The sequence below is a fragment of the Hetaerina americana genome, unplaced genomic scaffold, assembly GCF_022747635.1.
Source record: "Hetaerina americana unplaced genomic scaffold, ioHetAmer1.1.p SCAF_2, whole genome shotgun sequence".
Classification (NCBI taxonomy): Eukaryota; Metazoa; Arthropoda; class Insecta; order Odonata; family Calopterygidae; genus Hetaerina; species Hetaerina americana.
In genome coordinates, this window is record NW_027286763.1 from 33123426 (window position 1) to 33148836 (window position 25411).

Genomic DNA, 25411 nt, shown 5'->3' on the forward strand with positions numbered 1-25411 from the left:
ACATATAAAAGAACTCTTACACGGTAAATTGTTCGAGCTTTCGGCCCTCTCAGGGGCCTTCTTCAAGAGAGACTGAAAATATGCTATGGAACAGGAGAGGGGATAGAGTTATGGGCGTGGAGGGGAGGTGTGGAGGGGAGGTGTGGAGGGAATGCTGGGAGGGAAATTAAATATGGCGGTTAAGGGTGGGAATTTTAAAGGAACGGAAGGATAGTATGTAGGCGGATTCACGAGTTCTCACCTCTATGTTGGTAGCTGAATCAGGTAGGGATTCTAGGATGCTGAGGGAAAAACACTGGTCGAATGAAAGGTTGTGGGAATTGGCGTGTGAAGGGATAGGAAGAGAAGAGAGTGAGGCAGAATTACAGGAGTATCGGTGATTATTCATTCGGATGGATAAGGGGGTAATGCATTCACCTATGTAGAAGGAAGTGCAATGCTTGCATGATAAAAGATAAATAATATTTTTTGAGAGGCAATTAGCGTGGGAACGAGGTGGGGGGGCTATGAGGGGATGTAGGGAGAGGGGAGTAGGCATAATAAGAGGACAGGTTTTACATCGGGGGCGGTTGCAAGTTGGGGAAATATTGGGAAATTTGTCACGGGGGGGCGCCAAAGGGTTGGTGGATCTCAGAAGGTTTTTGAGATTGGCGGGTCGTCTGTATGCGATAGATGGGCATTGGGGTAGTAAGGATGAGGTCGCGTCATTGTCATGTAGAATTGGGAACAGTTCTTTAAGGAGGGTTTTCAGTCTGTGTGATCCGGGGTAATAGGTGGTGCAAAGGTTGAGTCCTGCGTCAGATGTGGGCTTGTTATTGTGTGGTGTGTGTGGTCGGGTGGAACGGTGGATTTTATTTCGTAGCAACTTTTCTGGGTAACCGCGTTTGAGGAGTGCAAGGTGTAGATTGGCAAGGTATTTGTTGAGAGTGGTTGTGGGTGTGGGATGTGTTGAGAGTGGCGTTCTTTTATATGTGTCTATTCTTTTCTATTTGTGTTATGTTATATATATATTATATATATATAAATATATATATATGCATATATAATATATATATAAATATATATATAAATATATATATATATATATATATATATATATACATATATAATATATAATATATATATATATATATAGATATACATATATACATATAATATATATATATATATAATATATGTATATATATATCTATATATATATACATATATAATATATATATATATATTTATTTATTTATTATTATTATTAAAAATACACATGTGCTAATAGACATTGTCAGGTGGCACACAAGTCCCAAATAATTGCAAAAGATAATACATAAAACCAGACAAACACAAATCTCTTTAACAAAACAAGTGAATCCTCATCCCATTTACAACCATTAATCAGCAAGAAAAAAAAGATACATCAAAAAAATTAAGCTATAACATATAATACCATACACCACACATAAATCAAATTTTTACATACATACCTTACATCTATTCTTAAAAGTATACACTCTGTTAGGAAAGGGCTCGAATATTTTTGCAGGTAAGGTGTTCCACTCAACAATTGTTCTATTTAGAAAAGAAAATTTTTTTTATTTGTCCTCTCTGCCCGGCATTTTATCTTAAATTTGTGATCATTTCTGCCTATAAAATTTGGGTTCCCCGCCTATTTCCTAAGATCTTATATATATATATATATATACGAGGGTCATCCGGAAAGTAGTACCCGTTCGTGCCGCATGAAGTGCTGACGACGCGAGTAGCCGCTGGACGAGGTCAGATAGCTTCAGTGGCTTGTCTGCCTTCTCTGAGCCAAGTTGCGTGACGCTAGCATTGCCTGTGTTGTTTCTGTGATTGTTTACAATGTTTAAAAAAATTGAGAACGCCGCCAGTTGTGAAGTAAGGGCAGTGATTAAATTCCTCAATGCAAGAAACGTTCGCCCATGTGATATTCATCGCCAATTAAAGGAGGTGTATGGAGACAATGTAATGGACGAGTCGTCTGTTCGGCGGTGGTGTCGCAACTTCAACATGGGGAGGGGGAACACACACGACGATGAGCGTTCGGAGAGACCGTCTGTCATTACAGACCAACTGGTGAGCTCAGTTGACGAATTCGTGAGGAACGATCGGCGCGTCACAATTGATGACATCTGTGAGCATTTTCCCAAAGTTTCTCGAACAATTGTTCATGAAATTGTTAAACACCATCTGCATTATGCAAAAATTTGTGCAAGATGGGTCCCTCGCGTATCTCAATGAGCTGGCGGCGAAGGACTATGCAGCAGGAATACAAAAACTTGTCACACGTTATGACAAATGCCTTAATTTGCTTGGAGATTATGTTGAGAAGTAGTTTAAAGTATCCTCTTTCAAATAAAATTTTTTATGTTTGTTAATATTTACTTTTGTGTCTTTATTTCACGAACGGGTACTACTTTCCGGATGACCCTCGTGTGTGTGTATATATATATATATATATATATATATATATATATATATATATATATATATATATATATATATATATATATATATATATATATCTGATATGATAGATTCATACACATGATATTCTTATGCTCTGCTCAATCTGATCATAAAAATAAGTCTTAACTGTGAATATAGGAAATATTTATTTCAAAAGTTTCAATAGACCGTTTCGTTTACAAATATCACCACCCCTTTACAAAATAATTTGAATTTTACTTTCCTGGCGCAAGGTTTCAATTTCTCTCGACTCCCTAAGATTCCGTCTTTAGTACCGATTAAATTATTCTTTTAATTATATCTTTAGAATATGATTAACTAAATATTAGTCAAAACTAATTTAATGCTTTATGTGAATAGTAATTAGAAATTATTACCACATTCATATTCTCTGAACATGGAATGGCTTACCTTAGCTATCTCTTAGCTAAAAATAATCCAATTCCGGTTAAATAATCCTATCCCTAAACACGCGGTTATCAAAGAAGGAAGGACACGCGTTCTTGGCCACGATATTTCTATCCACGATGATAATTCCTTTTAAGATACGGCACTGAGGCTATTAAAAACTCTGTGACTCTAATTCCGATCTCTACAGTCTTCTGTGTAAAATCTCTCAGTTGCCTGCAATATTTTCCAGTACGCGAAGGCTCACATGGCAAGCACACAATTGCGAAACAACTAGTATGTTGATTCTAAGTTCAAATAAATTTTTAAATTATAATTGGACGAGTTCTTCCAAGAAATGTCATTTTACGGGGCCTGATTCCCTTCTTATTTGTGATTCCATAGTTTCCATCAATAGCTTTAAACAGTAAAAATGATCAAGTTGAGTAGTTTCAGGCGTGAAGTGGTGGAATTCAACCATAATAAAGATTTAAATTCGAATTAAGATTTTGATTCGATTTAAATTCGATCATAACAAATATTTTGTAAAAATCATTTCAAAACTCTTATCATAACTATCTGTCAAAAATTCAATCGAACAAATAATCAATAAAAGAGTATCTAGCGAAGGCACCAGAAGTGTAGAGAAAATCTGGAAGGTTGAACTGAGACCTAATGAAGGAAAAACTCACAGTGTTTTGACCACATTTCCAAAAAAAAGCTTTTAATGGGTTATTGGATAAGATATTAATGTACTTACCACTTCACAGCTTAAGCAAGGTGTGCGGACAACAGGTGACGACCCACCTTATATAGGTTCGTAACTGCGATGTGAAAAAATTTGCATGGATAACCTCCTTAATTATAGATATGGAAACCGAGAGCATCTTCCACCCGCTGATATTTCCTTTCCCATCCTCCGCTCCAAAGATATAAGAGAGAATAACCGGTTGCGTTGGTCACCGATCGTCCTAAGAAAATTGAAACCATGGCGCCTCCAAAATCTTCCCAAATTATATGGCCAGAGGCAGCATCGCAAAGTACATTCCTGGGTTACTGTGATTAGCACTTCTTCATTTATACCAGGCCAGAATATAAGTCAAACGTGATGCAAAGGTAAAGGCACTAGGATTTATTTATGCACCGCAATGTCTACTTTGGTGTCCTCCGTGGAGGGGAGTTCAATCTTTTGGAAGATTCAGCACGATTACGCTCGGTTGTGCTACAGATTATTTTACGGATGTTTTTTCAGACAAATATGTGACATTAATTGTTAACAAGTGAAGCAGGAGTCTTTTTCGCTTTGGCTGTTGGCTGAAAATTGCTCAATTTTACCATAATACTCCTTTCATTTACGCTGCTCTCATTACGTTTTTATTTAATATTTTAATTTATTTCGTCCATACCCTTAAATAGGTAATATTTTTCTCTCCAAGAGTAGCAGTCATAAAATGAATGATCGGTTTTCTTTCTTACTGGGTCCATGGGCGCAGGGAGGCATCCTGCACTCAGACTCCTCGGGAGGGCAGGAGGACACGCATATGCTAATTGACAAGTGATCACGGAAGGGAAGAAACATAAGAATAGGCAGGAATGACTCGTACATTGGCTGCAAGTTTGCGTTACTCCTACAATAAAACTGGTTAAGTTTTTTAATCTGCCTTAATCTCTGAGATTTGTATTTCACTTCCACGATGGTAGCAATCAATCACTATTACTTCATTTCTATTCCATAAATGAGTATTAATTCTTTTGAGGGGTCCTTGATATTACCTTCGCTTTGTTGTGAGACAAAACTAAATATGGTGATCGCTGTCAAAATGGCTTGCTTGCAGGTTCGAATCGTTCACAGTCAGTGGTATTTAATTATTTAGCATTAATACGAAAACCTAACTTTTTGGCCTTTATATCTGAATATTATCAATGACAAATATAACAATGGACACAATCAAAAACTCTTACCCAGGGGGGAATGCTCGAACCTTGTGTTGACAGACGAGGGCGTTACCTCGCCGTCACTGAGGCCGGCATTTAAGTATTTGAAAGATTTCAGATATAATATTCCCAAGAGCGATAAGGGATCAGAATAAAATTATTCAACCATTCTAGGAGAAAAAAAATTTGTACTAATACTAGTCTGTGGTGAAATCATTCCCTGCCTGATATTATACCCTGGATGTCACCTTAGCGGTGAATTACAGAATCAGAATTACATCTGAAATTCACAATGGTTCACTTAAGGTATATTTCGCCGTTCATTGAACTTGGAAATGGATACTCAACCACTTAATACCGATGCAATCGACGCCCTTGATCTTTGATCTACGCTTAAATGGAGCTTCCTTCTGTCCTGGGGTGGATTCATCATCCCTCATATCCCCCAAGCTCACTGCCTTTGTCTCTCCATCAATCTGCCTCTTTATTTTCTCTCTTTTTCCCCAATCACAGCGTGTGGGCGTATTCAAGCCATGCCCCAGCCAGTTGCGGAAAGAGAAGAATCCCATAATTACCTACTTCTACAAAATACCCCGCAAGCCGCCACAAGAGTGCGTGGTGGGGGTCGTTAGGTCGCCGCCCGTAAAAGAAAATAAAACCACATGCAAAACAAACATATTTATGCAAATCTACGCCCACGGTGGCGTATATATTCATGTAAAAACCTTTTTGACTTTCACACATGCAATAACTTAAAACATAGTCAGCATAGACATGCTCCTTAGAATGTAGTAAAAATGTATCCTGTACAACCCGTTTAAATGCTTAAACATCATAATCAAGTTCAATATTGTACTGTACCTCATAATGACTTGTAAGTATTGAATCACAGGTAGTAAAGTGTGCTGATAAGACAGACGCTAGGGGCGCTGTTATGATCCTCTACCGACACGCTGTTAACTCCGCAGAAAGTTATTCTTAACTCCGAGCTGGATTTATATTCGTTGCTATCTCTGACCCGATCATGTCCCTACTTACTCTGATAACAGCTCGAACGGCAACTATCTCTGTAGCTATTTCGAGTTACGTGATCGCTATTGTAGCTGTAGCGGATAGAAGCTGAGCGTGGGAAATAGCCTGCTTGTTATCGGGTCAATAAATATAGAGGGGATTAAATCTTATCTAGTGAAAGTGTGCCTGGATTATAACAATGATTTGGTTTTGCTTGCGGAATGCAAGCAAAAATTTGTCAAAATTGTTCAGTGGTGCCCCCTAAACAATGGTAGAGAACGATGAAAGCGGCACAATGACATTGACTATCCTTTCACTGCCAATATAAGTTAAACTAAAGCATAGACCAAATAATTATGCATTCATATATCAATTTGGAAGAAATAATTAAAAAGGAGTAGGATTTCTGTTAAAAATAAACAGCTAAGTTTTTTAATTTGCTTGCCTTGAATGGAGCGGACTGAAAGTTATGTTTGTATATTTCTTTGCACACCGTCTATACTCGTAAAGTGCTTATTCATGTAGTTCTGTCTTTCATTTCGCGTTTACTGCTACTAGGTATCCTAAAATTGAAAATGTGTATTTTTAATACATTCTAGTATTCAATTGTTCCCGGCTCAACTTTGTGGAAATTCATGTTAATTAAATGAAGAATACAATGTATCTTTCCACTGTCCTCAGTGGAAAGATACATTGTATTCTTCATTTAATTAACATTCTAGTATACTTGTTATCATTACATTGCATACTAGTGCACATAGAAAATTCTTTTTTGCCATTTTCATCGCTATTAAAATATAATTTTGGCATGAATATTTTACTCAGGCAAGAAATATGGGAGTATTACGTTCATTTACTTCCTCACATCTTTCCTTCATCTTTCCATTAGAGATTTTCACTATTTTTTCGATGAGTGAATCTTACGCGCGCCGGTGTATGGCTCTCACCGAATAGCTCGTGAGAAATGCAGTATATCAACTAATACATATCGAAATAAATGGCTTATATTGATAAACAGCATAAGATTCAACAATTTGTAAGTTAAAAAAAAATATTTTCCTGATGGCTATAACGCCAAAGTTCTATATCTAAAGTTTGTCATTATTGTTTCTAATTAGTGTCCTGCCAACGCACGTTTTTCTGCGTATACCCAGGTGGCATTGTGCAATGGCCCGGCGAGGAGATACTATATACGTTTATGCAGAGCCCGGAATACTTCCCCTTCCTATCCCTGCTAATCCTGATTTTCTGCCCTCTCCTCAAACTTCTGATTCTCACAGATGTTTCGAATACGTAGCATGTTACTTGATATTACATTGAGATTTCAGAGTTCTTATCCATTCTGCAATTTGTATGCTAACTTTTTCTCATCTAGTATTTGACAGTTCATCACGTATTCCACGAAACACATACCAAACGGGCTACCCTTCAGTTATGTAGATTAAAATATCTGAAACAAATATGTAGAGACATGCCTGGAAGGAAACATATAGCAGCACCAAGTTGGAATAAAAAGACCAAATTGACTTCGTGACGTATTTAATATTATTACTTCGAACATATTGCCTAATTTTTTATTATATGCAAATTTTCATGCACAAAATTTCACAACAACTATTTATTTTCATCCTGGAGAAAAGTTTGTCCATCATCGCCAACAGAAAATTAAACATCTTCGACCTGACCGCTACAAAAATAATATGTAGCAGAAATTATTCCCATTTGCGTTTCTTTTAGAAGAAGTACACGTATTTTCACAATTTCTAATTATTATATATTTGAATATTTACTTCATTAGTAATTCTCTTTCGATGGATATTTTCATTCCGAGTCTTCAATGTCAAATAAAAGTATTTCCATTCAATATTGAAGCAATATATTATGACATTTGCGATATAGGTTAGATATTTAGAAAAGTCGGGTCTCTTTCGGCTAAACTCTATCATACAGAACTGCCTCACAGCAAAAGGATGCATGAATAAGTGCGTTTGGAAATTATGGGTTTCAAAACATAGGTTAAGTACCCGGCGCTGATTCCAACCGCTAAGGTGGAAGCTCCCCTACTTTAAATTTTTTCAGAAGGAACCTAAATTAAATCCCATTCCCGTCATCTCGGCTGCGAACCTTTATATCAAGACAATCTTAATATTATGCGAAATTCTCCCTAAGGCTGCCTTATTCATAGGTCCGCAGTTGGAACCTCAGGGATGTGATTGTGAAGACAGAGGCCTGCTTAGACTATTTCGCACGCAAGGGAACCTTCCTCAGTTCGTGGACTCTCAGTGGTCCACTCAGTCACTCTCATTTCTTTTTTTTATTTCTTTCAACGCAATGACCCGTCCTTCCGTGCCTCCCACCCTCCTCATTCGTGTCTCCAACCCCATGCTCATCTCCTTTGATCTCTTCTATAACGGTAGAACTCTCCACACCGTTTTATTCACCGCCTCCCCATTCCACTACATTCCACCCCTCCATCGCTCGCCAGTTTCCACGATATCCCCGAAAAGAAAAGATTAGATGGAGAGTAAGATAATAGCGCTGAGAAATTTATACGCTGAGGAGGCTCAGAAATTAAGTGATGCTTTCTTAACCGTATATTTGGAACATGCGTTGTGAATTTCTATCCACCTCGGGTGGCAAATCCCGTCTCCTCCCTCCTCAAAACCATCTCTGCGACCTCGTACGCTCCACTTCATCCATGTGTTACGCTGTTTTTCTAAACCCGCCTCTCTTCGTCGCGAAAAGGGCCAAATTATATCTCCAACTTCGGATGCGAAGCGGCAAGCTTTATATATGTGCAATAAGTTTATTTTAATTAATCATAATTAGTGTTCGGTAGCCCCATTTCCACGCGGTTTTTGTTGGATCGGTGAGTGCCAAATTTTCGACGAAACTAGCGGAATTTTTTGAACCCTATTCAATTCTGTGATTAATGTTTTCTGAAATGGATTCCAAATGCTCGCCATATACTCAACTTTAGTCCTTACTAAAGAAAAATAGCACATTTACCTAATTTTTTCGTCACTGCACCTCCCAACTATTCGTTTGACTAATGTCAGCTTTTTTTAAGGCCCTTCCAAAAATAGTGCGCATATGTTTTCCCGTTGCAATCATTCCTGAGTGAATTGAAAATTTAGCGCGATAGATATTGAATAAGAATCAATATCAATAAAACAAAGGTTTTGGGATTTTCCAGAAAGAAACAGGCTAGGCTATACATTAAAATAGGAGGGCAAAAACTAGTGCAGATAGAAAAGCTTATGTATCTCGGAGGTTTTGGACCAACACGGTCGACGTAGTAGGGACATAAGGAGGGGAATCGTGCTATGTAAGGAGGCTTTCAAGAGGAGGGAGTTGGTGACAGGAACGTTGAGTAAGGATGTTAAGAAAATACTCGTCAAAACTTTGATATGGATCGTAGCTATGTACGGCGTGGAAACGTGGTCACTGAAGCTGGAGGATAGATTTAGATTGGAGGCTATCGAAATGTGGGTGTGGAGAAGAATGGAGAAGGTGATATTGATCGAAAGTAAAATAAATGAGGAAGTACCAGGCATGGTGAGGGAGGATAGGGGATTGCTGGGGGGAATCATAACGAGGCAGAAAAAATGCATGCAATGTATATTGATTGGCAATGGCATGTTGAAGACTGCGATAGAGGGGAGAATGTTAGGCAAACAGGGAAAGGGCAGGAACTGGATAAGGAGATCAGATGGGATGAATGGAGGAAGAAAGTACACAGAGATGAATGACTTGATGAAGAGGAGGCTGCTGTATTGTGTTTTGTTAGGAGTGGCAAAATATTTATTTGGTAGTTGGGTCCATCCAAAAACCTACCTTAACCGGTAGATTACCTTACCTGTATAATACCCCGCCAGCCAGGTTTTCGTCCTGCGACTCAGTTTGGTTGTTGGTGAGTGAGTGCTATCTTTTTTTTACTACCTTTTTTCTCTGGATATCAGATCTTAATCAAGTACGGTTTTAATTGCTTAGGCTTCAGATTTTATTCCATAGTGTAACATATTTGGGTGAGTTAATTTGAGGATATCCCTTTTAGAAAGTTTTAGCCTAGTGTATTATCGTTGGTATTAGCTCGAAGGCGCTGGTGAATGCGCGGCTCTAAGGGTTTGTACCGTCATGTTAGAGGGAATGATGCGAGAGATTCGATCGAAGATCGACGGCAGGAGAGCTCCCTTCAGTAGAGATGCTTGAGGTGGGAATACGAAAGCTCGCTACGCCAATAGGGATGCACGGGTTCGCCCGAAAGCTATGTATGGCTGGGTAATTAGAGACCTACCTCGTGTCCCTTCACACAATGAATGAGTGTCTCACGTCCGTAGGTCGGACGATTGGAGGGTGATCTCTCGGGGAAAGGGAAAGGTAACTCTGCAGTGAGGATTGGACTCTATAAAAACAGGTCACATCCACGTCTCCAATAGTTACCTGGTCCTGTCGGATGACAGCGCCACCGTACCCGCGGCCCCTACCCATATTCCGAGGGCGCTCCCTTGGGTAAGATATCAGCTTGCGGTAAGGGAGAGCAAACAGCAAGGCTTCCGAAAAGGTAGGACCTGCGAGACAGAACTTGAGCTTTTTGTTCATTTTATTCTTGCTCCGGGAGAGAGAAATGTTCAAGAAGACGCGATTTTTCTAGAGTTTAAGAAAGCCTTCTACAAAGAACCTCATAGCAAACTACTTGCAAAGTTAGAAGCATATGGCATAGATAAAATATCCGGAGTTGGATATAAGACTTTTTGAGTGGTCGGGTATAAAAAGTTGTCATGGATGGAGTTAGCTCAAATACAGTAGAAGTTACTTCAGGTGTTCCCCAGGGAAGTATTATCGGACCTCTTTTATTTCTACTTTAGGCTAACGAAATTGACTCTGTAGTCAATAGTAAGATACGTTTATTTGCCGATGATGCAGTGGTTTACCAGGAAATCCGTGATCCTGTGGATAGAGCAGCTTTATTATTATTCTTGTTATTATTAAAAATACGCATGTGCTGATAGACAGTGGCAGGTGGCACACAAGTCCCAAATAATCACAAAAGATAATAGATAAAATCAGACTTCAAAACACAAATCTCTTTAACAAAACAAGCGAATCCCCATCTCATTTAAATCCATCAATCAGCAAGAAAAAAAGATAAATTAAAAAAATTAAGCTATTAAATATAAAACAATACGCCACAGTTCAATCAAATTATTACATATATTCTTTACATCTTTTCTTAAAGGTATACACAATGTTAGGAAAAGGCTCGAATATTTTTGCAGGTAAGGTGTTCCAATCAACAATAGTTTTGTTTAGAAAAGAAAAATGACTTTAATACCTTTATCAGATGAGTTTAATACTAAACAACGCTGGTGCGGCGAATAGCAATTAGAACTAAACTTAAAAAAATGCATAGTGATGAATTTTTGGAAAAAGGGGATTTCCCTCAAGAATACATACTGTATCGGGAACACCGAAATGGAATGTATAGAACCGATAAAATACCTAAGCGTTACCCTCAATCACGACCTCTCCTGGGTGAAACACATACGTGGACTATGTGGTCAAGTCAGAAGAGTACTGGGTAACTCTGATGAAAAGGTCAAAGAGAAATGCTATCTTTTGCTTGTTAGGCCTCATTAAAAATATGCTGCTTGTTTATGGGATCCTCACTAGTTTAGATTGATTGTTGAATTGGATCGCGTGCAGCGTAAAGTAGCTAGATTTTTAAAACGCTGTTATGATAAACTTAGTAGCGTATCCAAAATATTAGAGCACCTATGCTGGGAATCATTCGCGTAGTGGAGGTTAAATTACAGATAGAAACTCTTGCATACATTAGAAGAGATTCTCTTTAACAGTGATGTTGAAAATATATTTTTACCCCATTGTACTACGGTAGGAGAATTCGTGTTATTAAAATTGGAGAGATTAAGTTCAGAATAGAAATATTAAGATGTCATTTTTTCCACGAACGATAGGGAATCAGAATAACGTTGTCCGACTGCGGGAGTGTCATGCTCGGGTAAAAATTGGTCTGGTGTGTATTCACCCCCTGCCACACACCCTAGCGTTGGCTTGCAGGGTACATAAATAAATAGATAAGTAGCTGTTGAGAAAGCTTCGACCTAATGACCAGTGGGAAAATCAAAGAGTCAATTGTACATCCACCTGCCCTTTTCATAAATGGTTCCCGTTGCTCCCTTAGCTCTTCCTTTTTTTCCCGGTTGTGTTCAGGCCTGTTAGTAGAAGCTAAATGTCCGCGTTCATTCATTTAAATACTCCTTTTCATTGCCACGGCGTAGTATTTTTCCTGCGCCCTGTAGAATTTTCTACCTTTGCTTTGAAGGAAGTACATGTCTCAGGGACCTCATTGTGACCTCCGATTTAAGTAAAGGGGTTTCAACATTGATGATTTAACAATTGACAATTAACAGGTATTCCAGTTTTTGCAAGCCCTTGAACTTCGTGAAAATATACCAAGCATGCAAAAGCTCTTCCGTGACAAAGAGAAATATGTCAACATCAGTTAGTGCACCAAATCCAGCTTCTCTGATGCCCTACTGTCCCTTGTTTCATGAGGTTGACGATGCTATTTGCCCTTCGAGTATAGGGCACAAAGCTCCTAGAATATTCCAATAGATCCGTTTAATTGGTCATTATAGTCACTACTCTAATTGATTGTTATTTTTTTCTTTCTCTCCCCATTAGAAATTCTTCAAAGGTATGTCACTGTTTTAAAATTTTTTTAAACGTAACTAGTACTTACTCACATAACCCTCTTAAATTGAAATTTTAAAACATTATCTATTAAAATTCATTTAAGGAAAGCCAGAAAAAATGAGTTTCACGGTAGTCCAGGGGTTAACCGTTGGACTACTGACCGTAGAACCAGGCCTTTCCCAAGTATGCCTCTCTGAGTACCCTCAGCTCCAACCCGGCTGTGGTATTATTCGGGTAGCAGATCTTCCTGAGAAAAAAAGCCAGCACAGGGAAAGGAACCCCCCCCCCCCTTCCCCGATGCATTAATTTCTCACGCTGTCTGCCTTAGTGCTGGGAGAACTCTACCACCACCTGGCAAACAGACCTTTAGATTACTGTGCTTAAGGCTTGCTTGTGTTGTCCTGTAGGCGACTGAAATCTGGCTAAAACGGATTTTAGCAGAGGTAACTAAGTTGTCTTTTTATCTAACCTTTTTAACCCTTAGCTCCGCTCTAACTTGTTTCTCCCAACTTCCTTTACTGGGACGTTATCTCGCTTGCTGCCGAACTTTCTTCCGGCTGCACAGTGCAATGAGTTCAACATTCCACCGCTATAGCGATTCGACGCTTCGTATCTCCAGACTGTAATGCCCTCTTGCGTTATCTCAAATGACTCTGGATGCTTCTGCGGAACTATCGTTGAGGGCGTGGGGCGTACGTCGTCAGCCGTTGTTCATACAAAGTTATTCTGGATATGTTTGTATTAATCTGACGTGTAAGGCTCTGAGTGCCATTTCTAAATGTTTTTGGCGTTGAAGATGGTATGAAGAATCATCATTACCATTTATCTATCCAGTTCTGAAAGTCTCTCTGTCTCTCAGGTATTAATATTTTTCTCTGGGAACGGACATTTCTTAAAATGTTGAACTAGATTCTGGTTATGTGTCTTTTAATCCAATATTACATCCTAACAGAAAATATTCGAGGTGAAATATTCTGAGAATTATTAATTCACCGTGATACATTTCTGGTGTGGAAGGGCTTAGCGGTGATGCAATAATATCGGTTAACAGTGAAGACATGTAAGGTAAATTTTAGATTTAAATTTTCAGTTTGGAAGTTCTCCTCTTTCATGGTTCTAGTTCAAAATCTCATCGCTAAACGGATTAATTTCACAGTACATTCCACTTTCAGAAATTAAACAGATACTTAGGTACCGATTTGTTAAACACTTTGACACTGATATTTGTTGTTCTTGAACGAATTTACGTGTAGCTAGTGATTTGCAGATGTTTATGAATTGTATGAATAACCTAATCTTAATTTTTGTTAATTAAAGCGTGGAATTCTTTTACAATATCTTTTTATTTGAAAAAAGATTTCAACTTTCGATGATTTTGACCAATGTTGCACTTTTAGGGAAGTTTAAACGCGAAGAGTTTATAATTTTTTACTGGCGACAAAGAGCTATCCCAACTTTTCTATGAATTTCTTCCACCACATTAACTGTGAATCTTACAATGGTGTGGTTGGACTAATAGATCAACCGATGGAATCATTCATGAAAATCAACGAAGGTTTATCATCCGCACCCTTTTTTCTTATCATTGGCTACTCAATATAAGTCAATATATCTTCGACTTAAAAGATAATTTTAAAAACGTAACACTTAAAGCCTCGGTTGACTATTTAAAACATTGAGGAAGCTCTAGAAAAGGTATTTCCATTCCCTTAAAAAATATTGTTACGCCACGTTCACTGTCTGTCCCCGAGGAGCATCATCTCTTTGGATAACGCCTTTTGAGTCGAAAGAGGCCATAATATATATACTATATACTTAATTTTGGGACAGACCCATGCACTACTCTGGCAAACGTAGTCACTGCGAAAAGTTTTTTAATGAATTACGGGTACTCGTTCACCAATTCCAAACAATATTTGTAGCTAGAAAGGTACCTGTTTATGCATTTACCGCACTTAATTTCCTCTGGAGTAATATACAGAAATCGAATGAAATATCTGTAAAAATATAGCTTTTAAGGAGAATTTTTTGCTCCTATAAACAGCTCTGCTAATAAAATATTCTTAATTAAATGGCTGATGACAAAATCATTATTATCAGAAATTGTTCAAATGTATCCCGTCATGCCATTAATATAATTCATACCGCACAGATGCATCAGACTCTACGCATTTATTCTGGAAGAAGGGCTACATAAATATATATATATATATATATATAAAATTATATAAATATATGTGTGTATATATATATATATATATATATATATATATATATATATGTGTGTGTGTGTGTGTGTGCATAAATATATATATATATATATATATTATTAGGTAATCTACCGTTTAAGGTAGGTTTTTGGGTGGACAAAATTATTAATTCAACAATTCCTGGCCCCCAGCAAAACACAACATCCCACTCTACATCAGGTCCCTCTTCATCTCTGAGTACTTTCTTCCTCCCTTCATCCCGTCCAACATCCCTATCCTGTCCCTTCCCTTTCCTCGTTTGCCTAACATTCTCCCATCTTTTACAGTCTTCAACATCCCACTGCCGGCCAATACCCCCTTCATCCACTTTTCCTGCCTCCAAAGGATTTCTCCCAACAAACCCCTCTCTTCGCCCACCATACCAAGTACTTCCTCATTTGTTCTCTTCTCTGTCCATTTCACCTTATCCATTCTTCTTCACACCCACATTTCAAAAGCCTCCAGTCTACGTCTATCCTCCATCTTATCTGATAAGTAAGCTCTCACCCGCACCTGAGCAGTCTGAGAGATGTACAGGTTGCGGATTAGCCTCCTTTCCCTCCAATCTATTCCTATTTTCGTCAATATAGTATACTCATTAGGTTTTCCCAATTAACTCGATCAAACGCTTTTTTGAAATCTACGAAACAGGCAAATACTCCTGGTTGTGTTCTATATTCATCTCAATTAATAATCTCATTACTGCAATGGCATCACGCGTACCTCTCCCCTTCCTAAGTCCATACTAATCATCCCCTAAGTAATCAATTGCCCTACTCTCTATGCTTTTGTTTATGATCCTAAGAACAACTTTAGCTGCGTGGGATATCAAACTTATCGTCCTGTAGTCCTCATATGATGTAGCCTTTACCTTTTTCGGAATAGGAACTAAAACGGATCTCACAAAGTCTTCCGGCCAGATTCCTTCCTCACAAATACTACAAATCAGCCCATATAGCCTCTTCCTCCCACATTTTCCTAAGCATTTCAATAGTTCCGCGGGAATGTTAGCCACCCCCCCGGCCTTATTTAGTTTCATCTCCCTTAATGCCCTTTCTATCTCATCGTCAAGTATGCCTGGGCCTAAGCTATCTTCCTCAATGTCATATTCTTTTTCAATGTCTAACTTTGTTGGTCGAAGTTCTTTACTCTACAGTTCTTTTTTATATTCTTTCCATCTCTCTTGGATCTCTCCTGTATCAACTATTATCTCACCTGCCTTATCTCTAACTGTTAGTATAGATATCACTTTCTGACTTCGCGATAAAGATTTAAATTTGCTGTACAGCACACCAATGTCACCCTTCCTCTGCAGACTTTCCATATCCTCACACTGCGTCTTCTACCATGCTTCTTTTGCTTTATTTGTTGCCCGTCTCAATTTATTATTTAACTCTTTGTACTTCATTTTGCCTAACTCTGTATCTAAATTATTCCATTTTCCCCTCTCATCCATCTTTGTAATCATCTCATCCGTGATCCATGTTTTCCTAGTCCTTTTAGCGTTAACGGTTCCAATAGTGTCTTTTGCGGCTTTCGATTACCCTTTCTTAATATATTCCCATTTTTCTTCGATAGTACTAATCTCTTTATCATCCTCCACGATTTCCTCTACTGCCTTTTTGTACTCCTCCCTTTTCAATGCATTCATTGGTTCTACCTTCCATTTTCTGATCCGCCACTACTGCCTTATATTTTTAAAACGGAGGCTACATTTCATAACAACAAAATTGTGGTTAGAGTTCGCATCTGCTCCTGGGAAGCTGTGAGAATTTATCACACTGTTCCTAAACCTGTGTCTAACCAGATTATTATCTAGCTGATACCTCTTCGAGTCACCTGGCATTTTCCATGTATACCTGCGTCTTTTGTGGTGTCTAAACCAAGTGTTGGTGATTACTAACATCTGTCTCCTGCAGAACTCAACGGCTTTCTCCCCGTGGTCATTCCTCGTGCCTAAACCGTAGCCCCCCATGTCATCACCATCGCTTCGTACGCCTACCGTCTCATTCAAATCCCCCATCACTATCAAATGTTTCCCTGAAGGAACACACGCGATTATGTCCTCTAATTGATCGTATATGCTATTGACCTCTTCCTCCGTATGTTTGCTCCGTGGTATATATACCTGAATAATAACCAAGTTCGTCGGTTCTGCTTTTATCTCTACTAGTGATAATCTATCCGTCACCTGTTCTACGTTTACTACGTTTCTTCCTACAGCTTTATTTAATGCTATGGCAAACCCTCGTTGGCTCCCTCCCCTCCCCCCCGCTGTATATTATTCTATAAATATCACTCAAGTAATCCCCGCTATCCTTCCATCTCACGTGGTATAGACCTAAAACATCTATATTTACCCTTTGCATTTCTCGCTTGATATTCTCCAATTTCCCTTTCCTCATCATCGTCCTAAAATTCCACGTTCCTATTTTAACTAATTTGGTCTTCTTTTCCTGCGTCTCTTGTCTTGCTATTGCTGGCTTACCCTTGCAAGTGTTTCGTGGGATTACGACCGCGGAAGCCTTGTCTCCCCCGCTGCCGGGCACGACACACGGCCGATTGGGCCGAGCACGGTAGTTACCAGGACTCAAAATCTCGAAATTGTCCATCATTTAAATCTTTGGAATGATAATTGAGGTGGTTTCCCGTTGCCTTCCTCAATAGTGTTTTTAACGTAACACCATCACTTACTGGCCGCCCCTCTGGGGTCAGACGCCATTGCAGCCGCCTCACTGAGGAACAGACGCTGCGTGAACAACCTTTCGTCTGGCTCCTAACCTTCGACCTATCTGGCATGGGTGACCAAACCAGGAGCAATTATTATTACTCCCGCCAGCACAGCTCTAGAGGTCATCGGAAGGCACAAGCCCTTCCAACACGTCAAGGTTGTATTCCGGGGCGGGATACATGTATATATATATATATATATATATATATATATATATATATATATATATATATATATATATATATATATATGCATGCTTTCGTAGACGTAACACGGAAGTGTCGAATAGTACAAACAATATTGGAACACAAAAAAGGAACACTCACACGTTATTTCTTGATAATTTCGACGGAATTCTGCTCCGTCTTCATCGGAAGATGGAGAATCATTACTTCCCTATCTTCCGATGAAGACGGAGTAGAGTCCGTCGAAATTATCTAGAAATAACGTGTGAGTGTTCCTTTTTTTGTTTTTCTATATTGTTTGTTGCTGTGTAATGTACTATATATAGCAAATCTGTGCATTATGAACTTTATGTATTTATTTCTATGTTTGCATATATATATATATATATATATATTAATTTTATGCCTAATATAGTATGTTTGCGAAAATGGGTTAAATGGAAGAAGGGGCCGTTTGGTCTCAATTACACCCAAATCAAGACCTGTATCTAAAACGTTTCCGCCCCCTGAACATTCTTTTGTCAAATTTTTCGATAAAGTTAAATGTCATGAAACTGACTGTAGAAGCACTTCCCTAGAGTCTATCTTCGAGTATAAATCACTCAGATCGGTCACATTGCTATCTGATATAGTGGTGACTAGTTCGAAGCGTTATGAAACGTGTTAATTGTTAAGAAATGGAATAAAGGATTTTTAGTCTTTCAAGGATGGTAATAAGTGTCGGCCATAATTGTTAAATAGAGAATGTTATTGTTTTTCATTTTTGATTAAACACCCCAAAGAAATTTTTCATTTTTGATCAAACATACAAAAGAAAATATCTTCAATGTATATGTTATTTGCCAGCGTTGACAGCATGTTTTCCAGCGACTGAAACCATTTTCATCATAAATAATGTGCAATATTTTTTATAGTACTCTATTCAACATTATTTCGATTTATTTTAATACTGTCCATGTTGGAATTTTATTCTTTAAGGTATCAACTGAGCGGATATGAGGCATCCAAGCGGAAGAGTTTTGCAATCTTGACAAATCGCATTCCCTTTTTCAACACTGGGCAGCCATGGAGCAGTATCTTTCTAAAAGGCGTTTTACTTAGAAGCTAGCGTGGGCTGATTAATAAGGATATTCAAGGATGTTACACTAAGCAGTCTTACAATGAAACGGTTAGCGAGAGCTCTTGAAAAAACATAGCGTTGTTTCTGTAAACTGCTAAGTAGTCTTTTAAGTTTGCCCATGGATTGATCTTCGATGGTTTTTGTTACTTTTGATATAATCCTCTAAAACTCTAGTGGTAAATTTCCTTGTTGCAGTTTTATTGACGTGCATGTTTAAACGCTGCCCTTTAAGTCATCAAGTGTTTTGCCATTGCCATTGGTGATTAAAATGGTGGACACACATCATCGAACAGCTGAATATCTATTCAAAATCAATTTTTCATGAACTTAATAGTGGGAAATCACTGCTTTCAACCGTTGACGATATTTTGGAGCCTCCATTCTAAATTTTTCCTTCTGATGAAGATATATTTTAACGGAGTGGGTATGTACAATTAGGACAAATTAGTTGTGTAATGTAAGAGTAAAAGATAAACTAAGAATATTGGAAATATATCCCTCAATGTCACTCAAAGTTGTCCTCAAAATAGGCTCACACAACCATTCACCAGATATTTGATGCTAAAACCTTGAGCAAAAAAATATATTAATATCAATATAGTCTTATGTGAATTTCCATTTGTTTTGCATCGAATCCTAGCGCATATTTTAGGAAAACATGTTTCTCTACTTTAACATCGATTGTAATTTCTAAAATAATTGAGTGGAGTTTCTTTCATGATTAAAATATTTTTTCGATGAACTACGTGAAAGCTGTCTAAATAAAGGCCGTAGTCTTTCACTGCAACTCTCATCTCCTATCGTGGAATCAAAATAAATTTTCTGGCAATTCAATTCCAATTACTAAATAAATATTCAGCCATGGGAGATGTCGATATTTACGACCAGCTGTACAAAGCATTAGTTGAAAACGATACTTTGCAGGTTAGAGACGTTATTAGAGGGGGAGGAGTAGACTTAAGCAAACAGCATGGTTGCGATGGAAATTACTTAAGCGTTGCTTTGGATGTGGCGGACGTGCAGTTGTTGGCTGAGCTTCTGGAGATTGAGTTTCCCCTCAAAAAAGGAAGGATTCTACTCCCCTTCGAGAAGCATTCCCTTTTGAACTGGGAGTGCAACGACGAAGGTCTCACGCCGCTCATGAAGGCAGCAAAGGTGGGAAAGTTAGAGTGCGCCGCCCTTATGGTATCCTGTGGGGCCGACGTCAACGCTCGCAGTCGAGGTGGTATTTCTGCCATCGAGTGGGCCTTGGAAAATTCGAACACCGATATCACTCTACTTCTTTTGAAAAACGATTCCCTGCTCCCGAGACTTAATAATACACGCGCTTGGGCAACGTTTCGAAAGTTCGTGAAAGAAAACGATGAAATAAGAAATTTTTTGGGGATAAGAGACTCAATTCACGACGAGTTGAGAAAGAGGGAGTTCGGCCAAAGTTTAATGGAATACGTAAATACGTATACATCCGAAGGATGTGTGTACCTTGTGAACAGCAAAGGCAATTCAGCGCTATACAAGGCTGGGATCAGCAAGAATTACGACGCGTGGGTGTACTTCCTTCAAATTGGAATGAGTTATGCCTATCAGAAGGAGGAAGAAGAAGTAGATTTAGTCAAGAGATTGGATGACGATATGTTCAACAGAGCCCTAGAGAAGCTCTTCTTCAACGTTAGAGGATGTCACGTTATGAAGATGATATCCAAGTCAATCACATTTTCAAGAAACGGCGAAGAGATGGGAGCCAGAATAGAATCATTTTTTAGGCATCTCGAAAAGAACGAATTGACTGCTATGCTCCTCAGAGTTCTTCAAGATGTCCGCGGATTGGAGATTGCGTTTGACTTTGGTTCCTCACATGTCGGAAGAATGCGCGCAGAGTGCTCACGGAGAGTACTCGGAATGACGCATTTTTCCCGAAACAGGGTCTACGTGGGAGCCAAAGAAACTGACACTTTCGGATTCCCAGAGATAGTGAGCAATCTGGCTCATGAGTTGGCGCATAGAGCGATCAGTGAGGTTTTTGAAAACGGTGGACTTCCGTACAGAGCCGGGGATAGCATCAGTGCTTTAGCATATTCAAAGGTCGTAAACGCGACCATGAGTTCTGAGCATCTGGGATCTTGTGATACAATTATTAAAAGAGTAAAAGTGCTTGACCAGTCTTTATACGGCCACGAACTAATTGTTCGCGTCCCCGAAATGATTGCAAAATACCTGAAAATTGGAGAGAACTTGGTGGATTCTGATGGAGCAGCTATGCTTGAGGAACAAGCAATAGACCTGCTACAATATTATATGGATCATGTGATGTCAGAAATGCATTCTTACGTGACGAAGAGTGGTACCAGTGGCAAAATTTCTTGCACTGGCGTAATGAGCTATCAAAATATATTTTCTGCCAATGATAAAAACCGAATTCAAGTCAAAGAAAGCTCGAAAAAACCGACATTTGGTATTCATGGCGATTTGGGCGTTATTAAGGTTTCTAACTTAAAACTTGGCCAAAATCACCTTATGCAACATTTTAAAAATCAACGGAAATGTGCTCTGTCCGTAGACTTCAGTGTGTTCCTAAAATGCAAAGAAGTGTTTATGAACTGTTTGAAAACCAAAGAAATCGATCATTTGGTAGTGGTTTGGGACAAAAAAGAAAAACCGGCATTCTGCAGTGGTAGACTATGTTGGGGAGAAAGTTGTCCTGCGTACCAGTTTGGGGTCTTAAAGGTATGTGTCGTAGTGATTCTGAGCCAGAACTGGCATGTTTTGAAACATTTGGAATCGGTTGAATATAATTGGATGGATCTCTCCCGGATCACCAAAGATTTTATTCTTCAGCGAAAGTTATATTTTGGGGGGAGAAAATTGACCTTGGCAGATTTAATTAACCGTCTGGCAATTGGCATATCCGTCGATGAATTCATGGGGAAACATTTCGATCATGCAGACATTTCCTTCCTGTTAGATGAAGTGAGGATCAAAGTAGGATCAAACCGGACTGAATATTCTGCCCATCTTCAGGATACATTTTTACTAAACCAGCCGGATAATATACTCCCTCGTCTTTTGTGCCAAGAATTTGTCATTTTCAATAAGGAAATATTGTCAAACGGCAAAGAAGACGTATTTTGTATCAGTGATATTGAAATTGAATGCCTGTATCGATTAGGCATATGTGAGGAAGACGTAAGTTTTTGGGACCCAAGCTGTCTTGAAAATAATAGGCGATGTTTTGTCTTAAACTCGCTCTTTGATGATAGAAGCACCCATGATGTTTTTGACTCTGTTGTGAAGTATCACAGGGAAAAGGGTATAAGACATAGGATATATTTCCTGAGGTACTACAATGGAGCGTTCCTATACGTAAAGTTTGAAATAGGGGGAAATGTAAGCTGTCGTGAAGATAGCTCAAAACACGGCAGTTTACCAGTTGTAGTCCCAGTTGATAACTTGCTTGAAGAGCCAGCGTTTAAAAACGACGATCCAATTGTTTTGGCTGATGACCCTGGAACTGGAAAGTCCGTTCATTTACACTATCTAAGCGCTGAAATAAAAAAACAGAATAAGTGGGTGTGTTTCGTCGACTTAGGTTCATACGATGAGGAATATTTGAAGAACCTTACTCAACTAGACTCCAAGTCAGAAGATAGAAACATTGAAATTGCCGATAAATTATTTGAAATGACTCAAGATGGCGGTTCTACGTTTGCTAGGAAGTTATTTCATTCGTTTACAAGTTTGAAAAACGAAGTTATTGTAATTTTTGATGGATTTAACGAAATTTGTCCAAAATTCAGGTTTGGTATGACTTCATTACTCCTTGACATCAAGGAACATAGCCGAGTGAAAATCATCATATCCACCCGTGTTCAAGAGAAGTATCACCTGGAGAAATCAATGAACGCAATTTATTATAGATTTGTGCCCTTGGAAGAAGAGGAATATTGTGAATATCTCAACCAACATTGGAACTTTCTTATGAGGAATACACCCGCTGAAAGATGGATGGAGAAACTGAAGAGTATCCAGCGTGGAGTGGAGTATTGGCAGTCATTAAATGCATGCGATGAATTGGATACAGGTTTATCCGCTCTCCTCAAAGAATTGAGAGTTGAATTTCCGAATGTAAATAAATCAGCAATCAAGCGTATTGTTTTCGATTTCAAGTCTCTGGCGAAAAAGGTATTGAAAGTTAGCACTAAATATGATGAAAACGAGAATAAATTCATTTGGACACCACTGCTTTTAAAAATGGTAGGATCGATTTTCTTTGATAAAGACTTCGAATCAATAAAAACTATAAATTTGGGATATATTTACCAATGTTTTTTCGACACGGCAATGAGAATATTTGATAGAACCAAAGGGAGAAGCTCAGGGAACGTTCAGTCTCAGTTACTCCACAATTTCAGCTACGCCAAGGCAGCTGATATTCTTGAAAAAATATCAGCAAACTCATTCATGGAAGATTCCATGATTGAGTTTGAAACTGTGGATATAGATTTTTCACAGAGTATAGGATTAATAACGCTGAAGGAGAAAGTTCACCAATTTGTACATGAAACCCTTGGTGAGTTCTTCTTCGCTAAGTGGCTTCTGAGGAACGCAAAGGAGGAACGGGTGACAAGATTCTGGTTGAAGCGCCTGTTTTTGGAGGAAGATCTCTCAATGGTGAGAATATTCATCGAAAACATCCTCTACCTAAAGCAGAAAGGGATAGCTTTTTCAGAGAATAACTCTGATTCCCTGTTCCATAAAAAAATTGCATTAAATTCTTTGATAATCGAAGATTTTAACTTGCGTGACTACATCCACAAGAGTTTACTCGCTTTAATTTTTGATTCCCACGGAGACACACTGCACACCTTCGCTGATTCATTTGGAATCGTTGTAGCTAACTGGTTTCTGGCTGAAGAAAAGTCAAATTTATCCGAATTACGATGTAGGCCGTGCCTTTATGAATCATTGTATTTCATGCGAGAGAGCTGGAAAGACTTTCACAATTCTTTCACTTTTGCCCTTGCCTGCATAGTGAGGGAAACCTCTAAGGATCATTTAGGTTTAATAAATACTGTGAAAAAGATGTTAACGATTATCCAGTATTTTGGTTTATCTGACCTTATGAATGAAATGTTAATCGAAAAAGGCTGGAACTGGATATTTCCCGATTTCTTGTCCAATCGCCGGGCATGTTTGGATTATTTTGAGGCTATATTAAAATTTTCCACCAGCCAGGAATATGTGCTCAGAATTTCCCTGGGAATAAAATTTTTTCGTGAACATCCATTGATCTACGAAATTGGTTTACGTAATTTTGACCTTTTGATGTCGTTTTCGGATGCTAATTTAAAAGAAACTGAAATCAAGGAACTGCTTTTGGAGAATAGTGTATTTTTTAGAATTTGGACGAGCCTTGTTCGCCGCTCTTGCCTGGAAGATATTTGTAATGCATGGGAACACATAGTTAGGAGGCTAGGGACACTGAACTCTATCTTGAAATTTCTTCGAAATAAAGATGAAAATAATGAGAGTGTGTTAGTGCATGCCACCTGCAATAAGGATAATAAAGTTCTAGAATTTGTTTGGGATACGGGAAAGCTTTTAATGAATGAGATAGAAAGTAAAGATTGGTTCATTAAAAGTTTTAGCGAGGGCAATATCAAAGTAAGTGAACCTACAAGTGTCCGAAGTGGACTCTATAATTTCCTGAGTCAACAAATCACGGCTCCATTCTTGACGGAAGATGAAATTAAAAATTTGGTAATGTCAGTAAATAGCGAGGGCGAGCGTTTCCTTTTGACTTTTGGTTTACAAGATATTCCTAACTCCTTGTTTTTCTTCCAAAATCTTCTTTCTCAACGCCTCATTAACAGAGCTGGGGACATACTTACCGAAGTCAAATACCTGTACCCAAGCATTTTGGCTTGGAGGTATCATGGTGTCATGGACGCTGATGTGTACGTTGACACTAATCTTAAATCCACTGTGGAAAAAGAGTTTGAAAGTTTACGTTCCTCCCCCATCATGTGTCAATTCATCGACCCCTTACAAGTGAATTCTCAGGGGCTCATGGCTGATATATTAGCTGAAACTGGGATGAAAATTAAATTTGAGCGGTTTAAAACTTTCATTGCAATATTTCATAAAGAAGTTGAATTAGAGCTACAACATCTTGGTGGAGAGGCTTTGTGCATGCGTTTGAAGGGAACTCGTTCGTTGAGGCTATTTCCCGATGTACTGTTCGACAGAGTGGGACTCATGGACTCTTTCAGTGTTGGTTACATTTGTGCAATCTTGTTTAAATCCCTGGGGAGAGAGATGATGGTGGAGTTGCTGTTCGTGAAAGACGAAGAAGGGAATACGATTTTTCATCGTTCTGCAGATTTCACTGATCTTAAAATATGGTTCAAGCTTTACGATGTTTCGCGGGTTTTATTGGGAGAGAGCGCAATAGGGAGAGTTCACGGTGTTGAAAATAAGATAGGAAAATGTGTGTACAATATCATTCTCGAAAGATAGAGCTCTTTGACTTTCTGTTATCTCTTCCTTGCATGGCGAATGTATTTATAAATTAAATGGCCATGTGATTGAAAAA